Here is a 17,344-nt window from a genome sequence, read left to right on the forward strand (position 1 = left end):
GTGTCGCCACGCAGTCATGGATGAACAGGGTGTACAGGAGGGGGCTGAGCAAGCACACTTGTGGGGCCCCTGTGTTGAGGATCAGTGTCGTAGAGGCGTTGTTGCATACCTTCACCACCCGGGGGCAGCCCGTCAGGAAGTCCAGGACCCAGTTGCACAGGGCGGGGTTCAGACGCAGGGCCCCGAGCTTAATGATGATCTTGGACGGTAGTATGGTGTTGAAGGCTGAGCTGTAGTCAATTAACAGCATTCGAAACGATTAATGTGAGAACACTGAGGAGACCCAAGCAGGCACACCACCACCACATACATACAGCAGTCCTTATGTAATAATGTGAATATGGAGACCAGGAGGAAGAGGGGTGTCTGACCTGGTGATTGTTGTGTGAGGAGGAGAGAGAACCCTGATGAAGTGAACAGGAAAACAGGAGGAGACGTGGTACAGTATGTTGTGTGACTCAGAGAGAGAAGGGCTTCAGGGAGAGTGGCGGGTCTAGTCTACTATGGTCTGCTTCAGTCTCCTCACAGACTCCATATACAGTGGGGGAAAAAAGTATTTGATCCCCTGCTGATTTTGTACATTTGCCCACTGACAAAGAAATGATCAGTCTATAATTTTAATGGTAGGTTTATTTGAACAGTGAGAGACAGAATAACAACAAAAAAATCCAGGAAAACGCATGTCAAAAATGTTATAAATTGATTTGCATTTTAATTAGGGAAATAAGTATTTGACCCCTCTGCAAAACATGACTTAGTACTTGGTGGCAAAACCCTTGTTGGCAATCACAGAGGTCAGACGTTTCTTGTAGTTGGCCACCAGGTTTGCACACATCTCAGGAGGGATTTTGTCCCACTCCTCTTTGCAGATCTTCTCCAAGTCATTAAGGTTTCGAGGCTGACGTTTGGCAACTCGAACCTTCAGCTCCCTCCACAGATTTTCTATGGGATTCATGTCTGGAGACTGGCTAGGCCACTCCAGGACCTTAATGTGCTTCTTCTTGAGCCACTCCTTTGTTGCTTTGGCCGTGTGTTTTGGGTCATTGGGTCAGTAAAATTATAGACTGATCATTTCTTTCTCAGTGGGCAAACGTACAAAATCAGCAGGGGATCAAATACTTTTTTCCCCTCACTGTACACTGCATTTGATATCCTCACAGAACTGGAAAAGAGTCTGCTGTTTTTCAGTCTATAAAACACAGACAGACAGAACCCATCAGTTTTATCCACAACTGAGGGACATGACTAGGGATGCACCATAGATATCAGCCTTCATATCTTGAGAGTGAGTTAGACAATTAGACAAAACCAAATAACTTGACACATTGGGGAAAAAAAAGAAAACAAAAGAAAACTAGAATGCCATTTGGCCCTAAACTGAGAGTACACAGTGGCAGAATACCTGATCACTATGACTTTGTCCAAACTTCAGAAAAGCTTTGACTACTAACAGACTCAGTGAGCATAGCCTTGCTATTGAGAGGCCAACGTAGGCAGACCTGGCTCTCAAGAGAAGATGGCTATGTGCACACTGCCCACAAAATGAGGTGGAAACTGAGCTGCATTTCCTAACCTCCTTCCCAAATGTATGACCATAAAGACACATATTTACCCCAGACTACACAGACCCACAAACAATTCGAAAAAACAAATCAGATTTTGATTAACTCTCATATCTATTAGGAGAAATACCATATTGTGCAATCACAGCAGCAAGATTTGTGACTTGTTGCCACAAGGGCAACCAGTGAAGAACAAACACCTTTGTATATACAACCCATATTTATGTTTCCTTTTGTACTCTAACTATTTTCACATTGTTACAACACTATACATATCCATATGACATTTGAAATGTTACCATTTCTTTGAAACTTTTGTGAGTGTAATGTTTAATGTTCATTTTTAATTGAACTTTTTTTTTAAATGATCTATTTCACTTGCTTTGGCAATGTAAAAATTATGTTTCCCATGCCAATAAAGCCCTTTTTTGTCGGTTATATTTGACAGTGCATGGCCTCTCTGTAACCCCATGCGAACCGCCCTCCCTCCTGTAATCCTTCTGTCCCAGCACATGCCCTGCTGCTCTCGGGTGACTGGGCCACCGGTTGACACAGGAGCACGACATGGTGCACAGACTGGCCTGTAATGCTTCAAAGGTTAGCAGAGGAAACACTTATCACAATCAGCAGCTACACACACACACACAAACACACACACACACACACACACACACACACACACATAAACCTGTAGCTTGGCTACTACTAAGGGGGAGGGGCTGTGGCCACCAAATGGCATTGTCCCGGGCCAAACAAGGAATAACAATCCCCTAATGGGGCTTTATAAAGCAACCTCTCCCCAGCAACACACAGACACACACACCTGGATGTGTCCTCTGTCGCTGTGAATGAGGTGTTCTCCTGCATCTCTCTTCTGTTCAGCATGAGTGTCCTGGTCTGACCTAATCAACCCCATAGCCAGGTACCTAAACCACATCCCCATGTGACTGCAGTTGAAGTTATCAACATTACAGCTAGTCCACAATCATCCCTGACCATGTCACAGCTATCATCATAAACCTGTTATCACCCCCTATACATTGGTAATGTTTCCTCTACAATCACAAACAATACATCATCCCCTGGCCTGGCATGCAACCATCACTCCTGTTGTTGTGAGCTGGATGCTATAAGGGGAGTGACATCAACGTGATAACTTAACCACAATCTATACATAACCACCACCGTTCACCAGTCATAATTACCTTTAGAGGCACTGTAACCTAAGCTAGCTACCTCGGGGACAATCAATGACCTACTGTCTACAGTCTTATCCCTGTCATCTCCAATGAAGTGCTAACCATCAAACACAACCCTGTGTCTATTCTTCTCGCCATCATTGACCATAGTTACACTCCCACCTGGTCCCTGTCTCAGATTGACACTTCTCCTCAGGGCCTCCTTCCCAATAGATTAACGTGTGGGCAGGGGTGTGGTGTGGTATGATACAGTGGGAGGGAAGGACAGAGCTGTTGATTCAGTTAGGACAGGCCTGACTGGTCTCCCCTCCTGCCTTACAATCCCATTACCAATCCACCCTGGCCCGAGAGTGTGTTCACAGGAAGCCCTTTATTTCTTTGTCCCTCTGGCTGTGTCCCTCAGTGCTGCAGGAAACACCCCAGCAGCCTCCTGTAAACAGTCCTCTTTACCTTTAAAGCACTACACCATGAATGCTTCCAGCCAACAAATCAAAAGGTGGGAATCTGTGCTGTATAGAGTGGAACAATCTCCTCCCATACTGTATATAAAATAAACAGTTTATCTTGTGCCTTGTCCAACTACATGGATCTCTTCAATGCCCTCAGTGATGGGGATTCGAGTCAACTAACCTCTGCCTTTTGGTCGTCACCGAACTGCTGCACTGGCAGACTAATCCAAGGGCCTAATGCATATTTAATTGATGACAGACTATTTTAGGGAGCCTCTGCTCTCTCTTTGGCTAGCACAATTGACTCAGATATTTTCAACACTGACATTTGTGAGGCTAGATCCTGACAGTAATATTTGATTTGAGTGCAAAATTGCAGGACAAAAAGACAGAAATGATTCTGACTCAATTACATAGCACTATACATTCCCTTGGCCGATGAAGGACTGGCAAGGAGAAGATTACATTCAGATCACCCGCTTTTGGTTCAGGACAGAGAGGACAGAAATCATAGGACCAGGGTAGAAAATAGCCCATCTCTGCACTGACAGAGATGGCACCACTGAGGCAAACACACACTGCTCTAAAATCAATCACGTTTTGAACATCACAGTTCCAAAATAGATCAGAAAGGCAAAAGGAGGTTGTGGAGGCACGTTGCTGCTCAAAATAGCTGTGTGTGAAAATCGGTTTATTTCCTCTCTACAGCTCTGTTCCCCAGAGCAGCAGAGCCCCCCAGAGCCTGTGCTTGGATTTCAGCTACGACCTACATTCAGCCCTTCCCACAAGGGCAACACATAGTTGGACTTCTTGGCCGACTTCACTGCGACAGAACGGAGACAGTGAGCCACACTCCGCCATCACATTACTGACTGCATGTCTTCCTCCTTGATAATGAGATCCAGAGATATTTCAAAGGGTGGACATGACTTTGTTGCATCTATTGCTAACAACCTAGTGCACAATGTTTATGTCCTTAAACATTCAATGTAAAATCAATGCAGAATTAGCTGCATACTGTAGCCTACATTTGAGCGGCCAAAATGATTTTGTTTTGTCTGGGCTGAATCCTACCTAGCAGACCAGCTATGGTGAGGCTACTGTGGCCCGCATTTCCATTTCCATGTAAAATGACCTATGAGCACCAACATGTGAATTTCATAGGAGCATGTCAAATTGGGTTTCAAATATAGTCTTCCCTGTGTGCAACGCCAGGGTTGTGGGTTCGATTCCCACGGGGGCCAGTACAAAAAAATATATATATATATATTTTTTTTTTAAATGCATGAAATGAAATGAAATGTATGCATTCACTACTGTAAATCGCTCTGGATAAGAGCGTCTGCTAAATGACTAAAATGTAAAAAATGTAAATGTAAATAAAATGAAGGCATATTTAAATTTTTCAACCATTTTCCATCCGAAAAAGCAAAGGCTTTGATTTCAGATGGAAAAGGGGTCTTAGAAAACATCTATCTGAAAAAGTCTTAAAATGTTGTAAAAATACATCAACACACAATAATGTTGAAGACCCCTGCCAACTAATATCATGTTTCGTTTTTAAGTTTAAGAAATATTGCCTTGAAATTCCATAACCAAAATCCCACATATCTTTATAAGATATATTCTAATTTCTCTCCCTCATGAGGAGGGAGGATAATGAAAGTTCACAGGAGTAACAAGTAAAGGTAGACCTCTCAATTAGTTCTAGTATTTTTACTGCTATAAATTTAGTTTTTTAATTATTAAAATTGGTAACGGAATTTCCAGAAAAGAAATCGCTAAACGAAATTTCTGCAATTGAATTTTCTACAATTGGCTACAATGGGAAATCATCACAAGTTTGGACAGTACAGCACAGTACATTAAAGAAGAGTATCGTACAAACGTCGCAGGTCCTAATCCAGGCACTTGTCCTCTCCTGTCTGGACTACTGCAACTCACTGTTGGCTGGACTTGCCGCTTGCGCCATCAAACCCCTGCAACTTATCCAGAATGCTACAGCCCACCTGGTTTTCAAACTTCCTAAGTTCTCTTATTGCACCCCGTTCCTCCGCACACTCCACTGGCTTCCAGTACAAGACCATAGTGCTTACCTACAGAACAGCATGATGAACTGCCCCTCCCTACCTTCAGGCTATGCTGAAACCCTTACATCACAACATGAGCACTCCGTTCGGCCACCTCAGGTCTGTTGGCCCTCCCACCCCTACAGGAAGCTAGGACAGCAGTGTCCCTGAAACCCTACCTCTTCAAACAGTATCTTAAATAATCCTCCTCCTCACCTCCACCCCAAAAAAAGCAGCACTTGCACTTGACCCCCCCTCCCCTATCTCTGACTCTACTGATAGCTACGTTATTTAGGGAAAATGTACTTTCTATGCCTGTGATATGTGATTGTCCCACCCAGCTATCTTAAGATGAAGACGCTTTGGATAAGAGCTTCTGCTAAATGACAGTACTGTAGAGTAGAGTTCAGTGCAGTACACAGTAGAGCACACTAGAGTTGAGTACACAATAATGTACTGTACTATACTCTACTGTACTCTACTGTATTAAACTATACTGTACTGCAGTGTACTCTACTGAGCTCTACCGTGCTGTAACTTGTGAAACTTAGACTGGTTGGTTCAGATTTGGTCTGATCCGGACCAACCAAATTTGGTCTTGTTTGGGGGCAGAGCTCTTTAAAATAATAGCCAGTGTGTAGAATAATATCCAAATATGCAAAGGAGGATATTGCATATTTATACCTTTAAGTACTTATTTAAGATACATCACCATGAAGATAATGACATACTGTACATATCCATAATTATGTATTTCTGTGTAGTATAGATCAGGGACCCGTGATGAAATTCCGTTACCGCAATTCCGTTACCGGGAGTAAATCTACTTCACTTACGGTTCAATAACCAAAATAGATTTCAATGTGCCATGTCATAGCTGACACCGCTTTCTTTCTGCAGTTGAATCTTCATTTGGAGCAGATATTTAAGAGTTTTTGGAAAACGTGGACACAAACTGAGGGAGATTTTACTGAAATGTTGTTACCAAACGTTGCATCTGCACAGTTCTTCCAGCAACTGTCATTTTGTAAAATGTTAAGTGTAAATTGTTAAAACTAGTTTGATTTGTTAAACTTTGAAATCAATGGTTTTTGTTTGGCATACATTTAAAGTACCGTGGAATTGCCCACAACAATTTCCGTTACAGTGGAATTGCCCACGGCTCTCTCTGTGTGCTGTGCTCCCAGAGCCCAGGTCACAGCCAGATTTACTGACTTCCAGTGTTCACAGGACAAACTAGGAGGACGACCTCCCTCTCATCCCAGGGCTGTGTAGCCCTCTGGGGGAAGATCGCGGCGAGATCTCCCTGCTACTCCCTGACAGGGAGGAGACGTGACTATTTGATTGTAGAGCTCTTTCAAGACCCAGAGGGGAGGGGAGTTACATGCTAAAATAAAATAGGTGGAAGGCAGCAGTGTGTACACACTGAAGACACCGGGCTAGTTGTAATTAATCACTAGAGTGGGAATGCTATGGGAAGGACAGTGAGAGTGTGTGTGTGTGAGTGAGAGAGAGAGTATGAGAGTGTGCGGACATCAAACATAGGTGTTACCTGTCCGCTCCATGGTGTTTGTGGTACCTCCTCTACTACCTGCAAAACAATATCCATTTACTCTACACAAATACATATGTTGTAAGGACATATCCAACTACTCTTCTGTCCTTCCCAGCAGACCTGTTTGTATTTGGGGTACATGATTTATCTTAAGAGTTTTGCACTTTTGGGACCATTGTACTGGACAAACTAAAACCAAGCAGGTGAAATATTTGACATGAGAAATCAATTTATCACCACTGACTGTTTTACTAAGTTTAAATATGTTATTTGCTTTTGTCTCCCTCTCTGTGGATTATGGTTAAACTAGGTGTAATCTTGTTCCAGACATAACATAGAGTAGCTAAAGAGATTCCTTACTTCCAGGTGACAACTCCCTACTAACTGCTAGATAGCTGTAACTACATACAGTAAAGCTTTAGTACTCATAACAGTCAAAACCCAGGCACAGCAGCCAAGGCCTGAGCAGGTGTTTCACGTCAACACGACATATACACATCTCATCATGTGTAATCCAGCCACTATGGTACAGGTATCAATACAGACTATACTACCCTTGCCAAGTTCAAGTCCTCTGTTTATCCAGCATGTGATAGTAACACTCCTGACCTGAACAGACAGGTTCGTTTTCTCCCTTTATTCAAACACACTGCCCAAATATAGCACAGATCAGTTCTCCTGTTGAAGGCCTATAGAAACAGTGCAGGCAGTGCTGCTAATCCACATTGCACTTGTTGATGGAAGATGTTATTAGACGTCACCTGCCCCTCATCTCCCTCCCAATTTCTCATAATTGGACTAAATGTATTTCAATTATATTGTTGATACACAACAAAGATCATTCACGCCCACTTTCCAGTACTCATTGCAAGATGGCGCCGACAGAGATGGTCGTCTCGCTTCAAGTTCTTAGGAAACTATGCATTATTTTTATTTTTTTTAATGTATTATTTCTTACATTATTACCCCAGGAAATCTTAAGTCTTATTACATACAGCCGGGAGGAACTATTGGATATAAGAGCGACGTCAACTTACCAACATTACGACCAGGAATACGACTTTCCCGAAGCGGATCCTCTGTTTGGACCCTTACCCAGGACAATGGATATAATCCCAGAAGCAGTCCCAAAACAACGGCACAGAAGGGGCAGACGGAGCAGCCTCCTGTTCAGGCTCCGTAGACGTGCACATCGCCCACCACTCTCGAGTATACTACTCGCCAATGTCCAGTCTCTTGACAACAAGGTAGATGAAATTCGAGACAAGGGTTGCCTTCCAGAGAGACATCAGAGATTGTAACATTCTCTGTTTCACGGAAACATGGCTCTCTCGGGATATGCTGACGGAATCATTTCAGCCACCGGGCTTCTCCATGCATCGCGCCGATAAACACCTCTCTGGGAAGAGGAAAGGCGGGGGTGTATGCTTCATGATCAATGACTCATGGTGTAATCATAACAACATACAGGAACTCAAGTCCTTCTGCTCACCCGACCTAGAATTCCTTACAATCAAATGCGGCCATTTTACCTACCAAGATAATTCTCGGCAGTTATAGTCAAAGCTGTGTACATTCCCCCTCAAGAAGACACCAAGATGGCCCTCAAGGAACTTCACTGGACATGTAAACTGGAAACCATATATCCTGAGGCTGCATTTATTGTAGCTGGGGATTTTAACAAAGCAAATTTGAGAACAAGGCTACCTAAATTCTATCAGCATATTGATTGCACTACGCGCAGGGGTAATACACTCAATCACTGCTAATCTAACTTCCGCGATTCATACAAAGCCCTTCCCGCCCTCCCTTTGGCAAATCCGACCATGACGCCATCTTGCTCCTACCGTCTTATAGGCAGTAACTCAAACAGGATGTACCAGTGACGAGAACAATTCAACGCTGGTCTGACCAATCGGAAGCCATGCTTCAAGATTGATTTGATCACGCGGACTGGAATATGTTCTGGTCAGCCTCAGAGAATAACATCAACCTATACGCTGATTCGGTGAGTGAGTTCAAAAAGATGTGCATTGGAGATGTTGTACCCACTGTGACTACTAAAACCTACCCTAACCAGAAACTGTGGATAGATGGTGGCATTCGTGCAAAACTGAAAGCACGAACCACCACATTTAAGTATGGAAAAAGGTCTGGGAATATGGCTGAATATAAACAGTGAAGTTATTCCCTCCGCAAGGCAATCAAACAAGCAAAATGCCGGTACAGGGACAAGATGGAATCGCAATTCAACGGCTCAGACATGAGACGTATGTGGCAGGGTCTACAGGAAATCACAGACTACTAAAAGAAAACCAGCCACGTCACGGACACCGACGTCACGCTTCCAGACAAACTAAACACCTTCCTTGCCCGCCTTTGAGGATAATACAGTGCCACTGTCGCGGCCCGCTAGCAAGGTCTGTGCCCACCCCCTCTCCTTCTCCATGGCTGATGTGAGTAAAACATTTAAATGTGTTAACCCTCGCAAGGCTGCTGGCCCAGACAGCATCCCTAGCCACGTCCTCAGAGCACGTGCAGACAACCTGCTTGGTGTGTTTACGGACATTTTCAATCGCTCCCTATCCCAGTCTGTCGTCCCCACATGCTTCAAGATGGCGCCCATTGTTCCTGTACCCAAGAAGGTAAAGATAACTGAACTAAATGACTACCGCCCTGTAGCACTCACTTCTGTCATCATGAAGTGCTTTGAGAGACTAGTCAAGAATAAAATCACCTCCACCTTACCGGCCACCCTAGACCCACTTCAGTTTGCATACCGCCCCAACAGGTCCACAGATGACACAATCACCTTCACACTGCACACTGCCCTATCCCATCTGGACAAAAGGAATACCTATGTAAGAATGCTGTTCATTGACTACAGCTCAGCATTCAACACCATAGCACCCTCCAAGCTCATCATCAAGCTGGAGGCCCTGGGTCTCAACGCCGCCCTGTGCAATTGGGTCCTGAACTTTCTGACGGGCCGCACCCAGGTGGTGAAGGTAGGAAACAACATCTCCACTTCGCTGACCCTCAATACTGGGGCCCCACAAGGGTGCATGCTCAGCCCCCTCTTGTAATCCCTGTTCACCCACAACTGCATGGCCATGAACACCGCCAACTGGTGTGAGGAAAATAACCTCTCCCTCAACAAAACAAAGGAGATGATCTTGGACTTCAGGAAACAGCAGACCCCCTACCCACATCGAAGGGACAGCAGTGGAGCAGGTGGAACATTTTAAGCTCCTCGGCGTACACATCACAGACAAACTGAAATGGTCCACCCACACAGACAGTGTGTTGAAGGAGGCTGAAGAAATATGGCTTGTCACTCAAAAGCCTGACAAACTTTTACAGATGCACAATCCAGAGCATCCTGTCGGGCTGTATCACAACCTGGTACGGCAACTGCACCGCCCTCAACCGCAAGGCTCTCCAGAGGGTGATGCGTTCTGCACAACGCATCACCGGGGACAAACTACCTGCCCTCCATGACACCTACAGCACCCAATGTCACAGGAAGGCCAAAAAGATTATCAAGGACAACAACCACCCGAGCCACTGCCTGTTCACCCCGTTACCATCCAGAAGGTGAGGTCAGTACAGGTGCATCAAAGCTGGGACCGAGAGACTGAAAATCAGCTTCTATCTCAAGGCCATCAGACTGCTAAACACCCATCACTAACATAGAGAGGCCGCTGCCGACATTGAGACCCGATCCCTGGCCACTTTAATAAATGAATCACTAGTCACTTTAAACAATGCCACTTTAATAATGTTTACATAACTTACATTACTCATATCACATGTATATACTGTATTTTATACCATCTATTGCACCTTGCCTATGCCGCTCGGCCATCGCTCATCCATATGCTTATATGTACATATTCTCATTCACTCCTTTAGATTTGTGTGTATTAGGTAGTTGTTGGGGAATTGTTAGATTACTTGTTAGATATTACTGCACTGTCGGAACTAGAAGCACAAGCATTTCGCTAACAAGAAGCACAAGCATTAACATCTGCCAACCATGTGTATGTGACCAATAAAATGTGATTGGATTTGATAATTCCTATTTAGACACAGGCTAGGGCTATTTCGCAGTTGTTTGGTCATTCTGCTTCTGAAACTATAGCCTGCAGCATTCAAATGGAAAACGCTAACTAGCAGACAGCCCAGGCCATGGAGCCAGGACCATGTTAGTGGACACAGAACACAGCTTGGATTACCAATATGTATATAAGGGCGGGTAAATAGCCTGCAAACAACTTCAAATCCACATTCTGTCCAAGACAGTACTACGGTCTGGTGTTAAGATACAAACAGAGCTCATTATTGCCGGTCGAGATGAAGATAGAAAATGGTCATCGTGTATAACTTATTATAAACCAGAGGTTGGAGAAAAAGACAACGTGATATCCATGATAGTGATCCAATATGTGCCATGGTGAAAAGTAGGCCATCGTAAATCTGTTTGGCAATGATTCATTATTATAATTATTCTAATAATAGGGAACGCTATTCTTATTCTGCTGGCATTCCAGTCTTTCAGGACAGACGTTATTTGAAAGAGTGTATTAAACTAGTTCTTGGCTAAAGAGGAAACAAAGACTTGTGAATGGCGAGACTCGCTAGAATTGTAGTTTATAATTATATACAGCACTCAGATTTGAAAAAGGGAGTATTTTGTTTGTTACAATGTAAAAGCCTTAGAATAGATCATTGCGTTTGAGAAAACTCATTCGTGCAGATATAGGTGTTTGTGCCGAGTTAGAAGGAAGCTGTTATCTGCAAAGCTTGATTACATTTTTCATGAGCGTGACCCAGTGGATATCACTGGAGGCTTGTGGTTCTCTCTCCCTCTCCTTCCATCTTCCCCTCTTCTTCTCTGCATCTATTTCTCTCTCAGCTTCTCTCTCCTTTCCTTCTGTGGCCATCTCTCTCTACTTTCATTCCATGTCCATCATCTATCCATTTCTTTTTCTCTAATCTCAACATCCCTCCTCTTGATGTTTTTCTAATCTTTCCTTCTTCACGTCCCTCTCCGCATTTCTGCCATTTTTCCCCTCTCATCCCTCTATTGTCCCCATCTACTCTAATAGTGGACATTGATATAATAAAGCAGGACCCTGAGTCGACTGCAGTGTAGTCCATTCTCCTGTCACACACTTTATGCTAATGTTACCTCAAATTGGACAGCGGGCAATGTGGCTGCCTGAGTCTATTGCTGTTTTTACATTTTGGTCAACACATATCCCTCTCCTGCCAAAACCCCAAACTGCATCCATGTGTCTCTAAAATGTCAAAGCCCCAAGACTACCCCAAAACATTATATAATTCATTAAGAGAGAACTTCTGAAGAAACAATGATGCAAATCACTGATGTGGAACAATTAAAATGACAAAATAGTATTGGAGCCAAGGCTAGCCTATAATTAGTGTCCTATAGTTGGGATTCAGGGAATGAGTCAGTTGCTTCTATTCAACCACTGATTACTAAGCAACTCTGTAGGACATGGTTTGTTTGTTGTGTGGTCATTCTCAATGATCATAAACAGATGACTAAGACTGTGTATGCATACATACAGTTGAGGTCGGAAGTTTACATACACCTTAGCAAAATACATTTAAACTCTGTTTCACAATTCCTGACATTTAATCCTAGTAAAAATTCCCTGTCTTAGGTCAGTTAGGATCCCCACTTTATTCTAAGAATGTGAAATGTCAGAATAATAGTAGAGAGAATGATTTATTTCAGCTTATTTTTCTTTCATCACATTCCCAGTGGTTCGGAAGTTTACATACACTCAATTAGTATTTGGTAGCATTGCCTTTAAATTGTTTAACTTAGGTCAAACGTTTTGGGTAGCCTTCCACAAGCTTCCCACAATAAGTTGGGTGAATTTTGGGCCATTCCTCCTGACAGAGCTGGTGTAACTGAGTCAGTTTTGAGGGCCTCCTTGCTAGCACACACTTTTTTAGTTCTGCCTGCAAATTTTCTATAGGATTGAGATCAGGGCTTTGTGAAGGACTTGGTTGTCCTTAAGCCAATTGGCCACAACTTTGGAAGTATGCTTGGGGTCATTGTCCATTTGGAAGACCCATTTGCAACCAAGCTTTAACTTCCTGACTATCTACATAATTTTCCATCCTCATGATGCCATCTATTTTGTGAAGTGCACCAGTCCCCTCCTGCAGCAAAGCACCCCCACAACATGATGCTGCCACCCCCGTGCTTCATGGTTGGGATGGTGTTCTTCGGCTTGCAAGCCTTCCCATTTTCCTCCAAACATAACGATGGTCATTATGGCCAAACAGTTTTATTTTTGTTTCATCAGACCAGAGGACATTTCTCCAAAAAGTACGATCTTTGTCCCCATGTGCAGTTGCAAAACGTAGTCTGGCTTTTTTATGGCGGTTTTAGAGCAGTGGCTTCTTCCTTGCTGAGCGGCCTTTCAGGTTATTTCGATATAGGACTCGTTTTACTGTGGACATAGATACTTTTGTACCTGTTTCCTCCAGCATCTTCACAAGGTCCTTTGCCGTTATTCTGGGATTGATTTGCACTTTTCGCAACAAAGTACGTTCATCTCCAGGAGACAGAACGCGTCTCCTTCCTGAGCGGTATGATGGCTGTGTGGTCCCATGGTGTTTATACTTGTGTACTATTGTTTTTACAGATGAACGTGGTACCTTCAGGCATTTGGAAATTGCTCCCAAGGATGAGCCAGACTTGTGGAGGTCTACAATTTTTTTTCTGAGGTCTTGGCTGATTTATTTCGATTTTCCCACGATGTCAAGCAAAGAGGCACTGAGTTTGAAGGTAGGCCTTGAAATACATCCACAGGTACACTTCCAATTGACTCAAATGATGTCAATTAGCCTATCAGAAGCTTCTAAAGCCATGACATCATTTTCTGGAATTTTCAGAGCTGTTTAAAGGCACAGTCAACTTAGTCTATGTAAACTTCTGGCCCACTGGAATTGTGATACAGTGAATTATAAGTGAAATAATCTGTCTATAAACAATTGTTGGAAAAATTACTTGTGCCATGCACAAAGTAGATGTCCTAACAGACTTGCCAAAACTATGGTTTGTTAACAAAAAATGTGTGGAGTGGTTGAAAAACGAGTTTTAATGACTCCAACCTAAGTGTATGTAAACTTCCGACTTCAACTGTACGTGTACAACAGGTATTTTCCTGATAAGCCATAATCAATCCTATACTATTTACAGTAGTCCTGCACTGCAGCACATTGCATCCACTAAACAGTATAAACTTGTATGGATGTTGGTCGGGGTATTCTGCCTTAAACAGCATAGTGTGGGTTAGAGTGTGTGTCTCTATTCTCAGTCTGTAGTCAGTGCACGTCTCACGTGAGAGGGGAGAGAGAGGTGAATCGGTGAGAGACTGTGTCTATGTGCTGTGCACACTAACATCTCTCTTCCAGAGATGAATGGTCCAAAATGAGAGCGAACAGACAGTACTTACCTACAGAAGACCTGTTAAGTCAACTGCATAGTGATGCTTCTGTCCATGGCAAGAAGAACATGACGGGAGACAGGAAATGAATTTAAGATTCACCATATTCCCGTCATGCCACAATTCTCAGTTTGTGTTTCAGCGCAATAGCAGCAACGCCACTTTATTTGGTACAAAGCTGCCTTGCCGATGTTGACTTCCATGAAAGAAGACGTGCCCCGTCTGAATTCCTTTTGGGTTTCCCTCTGTCTATATGTCCATCTGTCTGTCCGTCTGCCTGTCTACAGTCGAAGGTTCTGACATATTGTCTCAAACCAGCGACCTCACCCAAACATCTGCCGCTTTAACCCGTCAATGCCGAAAGAGAGGAACAGAAGTCCTCTTCTCCCCTCCACACACAGATACATAATGTAATACAATCTAATCTTCAGCAAACAAAACAAAGATATCACCCACTGACAATTGTACACTTGGCTATTCGAGTAGCATTTCTGATACCACACTAGTCTGTTTCGCATTACTGACTGAGGCATGATTTCATGCAGGTTTTCCAGACAGCAAACAAAGAGGCGGCTAGCATATTCTCAGTCTAGTAGCATAAGCATACACCTCCATCATGGCCTCCATCTTGGCCTGATCTAGCTGGCGTGTTGGTGTGTGCATGCAGGGGAAGGGGTCACCGGGACGGGTGAAGACTGGGTTCAGTGCCCGTGCTCCCAATTCCATGAGGAACACAACCATCTGCCCCGCCAATAGGTTAATCCATAGCACACAGGCTGTCCTTTCCAGTATTTTCCACACCACATATTGCAGGTCAGGGGTCGCATTCCGAGCCCAGGCACCCCTGGACTGAACAGACTCCCCCCACCCCATTTTAGGAGGAAGAGGTCGAGAGGCTTTGTTATGGCTTTTCATTGATTGGCAACATTGATTAGAGAGGTTTTATGATGGAGAGGCTGTTGTCACAATGCTGGCTGAAAGAGGCTCATGGTGAGGAGAGAGAGACAGGAACACACAGACACACACAGAATGAGATCAAAACAGGCCTTTCCCTCAACCTGTGACATGCTCCATTTTCCTCTGCAAAGCCTCTGTTTTCAGTACAAAATTATTTGAACAGAGGGGGAAGCATCAGGGAGGGGGGATTAAAATAAGAAAAACCTGAGGGCCACTGAGGGTAAATTACCCAGAAACCTGCCTAAAATACCCCAACTGAGATGGGTATTTTTTTCAGCTAGTAAAAGCTCCTTCACTGAAGGCTAGCACGACGGCAGAGGGTAAGAGAGAGAAAGGCTTTAAAACAATAAATTTACAGAGGGATGGAGAGAGAGAGCCAGGGGGTGGAGGGGAGGAGCAGACAGAGAGATGGATGGAGGGAGAGAGAAAGGAAAGAGAGAGAGGGAGACAGCGAGGGGGACAGGAGGAGAGGAGGTAAACTAGTATGCTGGAAACCCTGCTGCTAGCCAGCTCTGGTGAAGCAGGCATGTCAACAGATCACAGCTTAATAATAGAGCCCCCATCACAGAGCACTGCCGTCTCCGCCAGACACATACGCACAAGACACAGACAGCTTCCGTTTGACCAAAACACATCAGCTGACATTTCTGCCAGCGATCTGCCTCTGTCTCATATACTGATATGTTCCGCCTGATGAACAGCAATCCCCCTACACTCTCTTTATCTCTACATTCCTTCTTTCCCACCCCAACCATTAAATCCTTGAAGCCAAAGCCAAATAGTGAGAAAATACCTCTGAGCTGTGATTTCCTCAGCTAGTCCAGGGCTACACGACACACAGCAGAGAATCCAGTCAGGTAGGAAGAAAAAAACCACAAAACAGATAGCTCTTTATCCACAGGGAGCGCGTCCGACGCTCGCATCCGAGCTACTTCCTCCCCTTGTCTGTCTGTGATTCGCTGTCGATATCTGTCGGTCTGTCTCTCTGTCCGATGGGTTATCCTGTTCCTGCCAGGCTGAGAGTCCAGGCTCAGCCGATGTGAGATATACACTCACTCACACAAACACTTACAGTGCTGTGCTCCTCCGCTCTGCTCTGCTCCTGTCTGACTGAACCAAACCAACGTCTCCAGTCTCCCACATGCACCCACCCACCTCCTCTCAGTCTCTCACTCAGTCTCGCTTGCCCTCGCTCCCCCTCACTTTTTTCTCTCTCCTCCCCTCAGTAGCCTATATATCTCTCTATCACACACAGACGTTGTCACACATGCTTCCTCTGTTCTGACAAACAAGGCAGTCCCAGCAAGGGAGCCCATCCCCACGCATCATGTGACCCCCGCAATCAACACTACCAAAGGCAAGCCCGGTGCAGAGATGGACAGAGCTGGTCTACTGGGGCTGGGCTGCTCAGGCTAGAAGGATGGGGCTAGGTCTGAACAAAAGGCTGGGGATGGGGTGGAATAGGGCTTAGATTAGTGACTGAATGAGATGTGGCATATAGAGTGTGGGTGCATGAATATTCACTGAGTATACAAAACCCAGCTCCTTCCATATCATAGACCGACCAGGAGAATCCAGGTGAAAGCTATGATCCCCCTTATTAAATCCACTTCAATCAGTGTAGATGAAGTGGAGGAGACAGGTTAAAGAAGGATTTTTAAGCTTTGGATTGTGTGTGTGTGTGTACCATTCAGAGGGTGAATGGACAAGACAAAAGATTTAAGTGCCTTTGAATGGGGTATGGTAATAGGTGCCAGATGCATCAGGTTGAGTGTGTCAAGAACTGCAACACTGCTGGATTTTTCACACTCAACAGTTTCCCCTGTGCATCAAGAATGGTCCACCACCCAGCTAACTTGACAACTGTGGGAAGCATTGGAATCAACATGGGCCAGCATTCCTGTGGAACGCTTTCGACACCTTGTAGAGTCCATGCCCCGACGAATTGAGGCTGTTCTGAAGGCAAAAGGGTAGGGGGGTACAACTTAATATAAGGTAGGTGTTCCTAATGTTTGGTATACTGACTGTATGTTGACACTGTTTTGCTTCAATTTCAGGGG

General features: G+C 44.4%; 1 protein-coding gene across 15 annotated transcripts in view; it reads right to left on the reverse strand.

Moving 5' to 3' along the window:
• LOC106565841 (membrane-associated guanylate kinase, WW and PDZ domain-containing protein 1) overlaps window positions 1-17,344 on the reverse strand; it is a 182,401-nt gene that overhangs the window by 61,937 nt on the left and 103,120 nt on the right. Inside the window, exon 1 of one of the 15 annotated variants that reach the window (XM_082959329.1) lies at window positions 16,078-16,578. The exons of the other annotated variants lie outside the window; for them this stretch is intronic. The gene's annotated coding sequence lies outside the window, so the exon portion shown is untranslated. Of the gene's footprint in view, window positions 1-16,077; window positions 16,579-17,344 lie in introns of those variants that run through there. 15 annotated transcript variants of the gene reach the window in all.

Source organism: Salmo salar, chromosome 12 (genome assembly GCF_965601325.2).
Source record: "Salmo salar chromosome 12, fSalSal1, whole genome shotgun sequence".
In the NCBI taxonomy this organism is placed as follows: domain Eukaryota; kingdom Metazoa; phylum Chordata; class Actinopteri; order Salmoniformes; family Salmonidae; genus Salmo; species Salmo salar.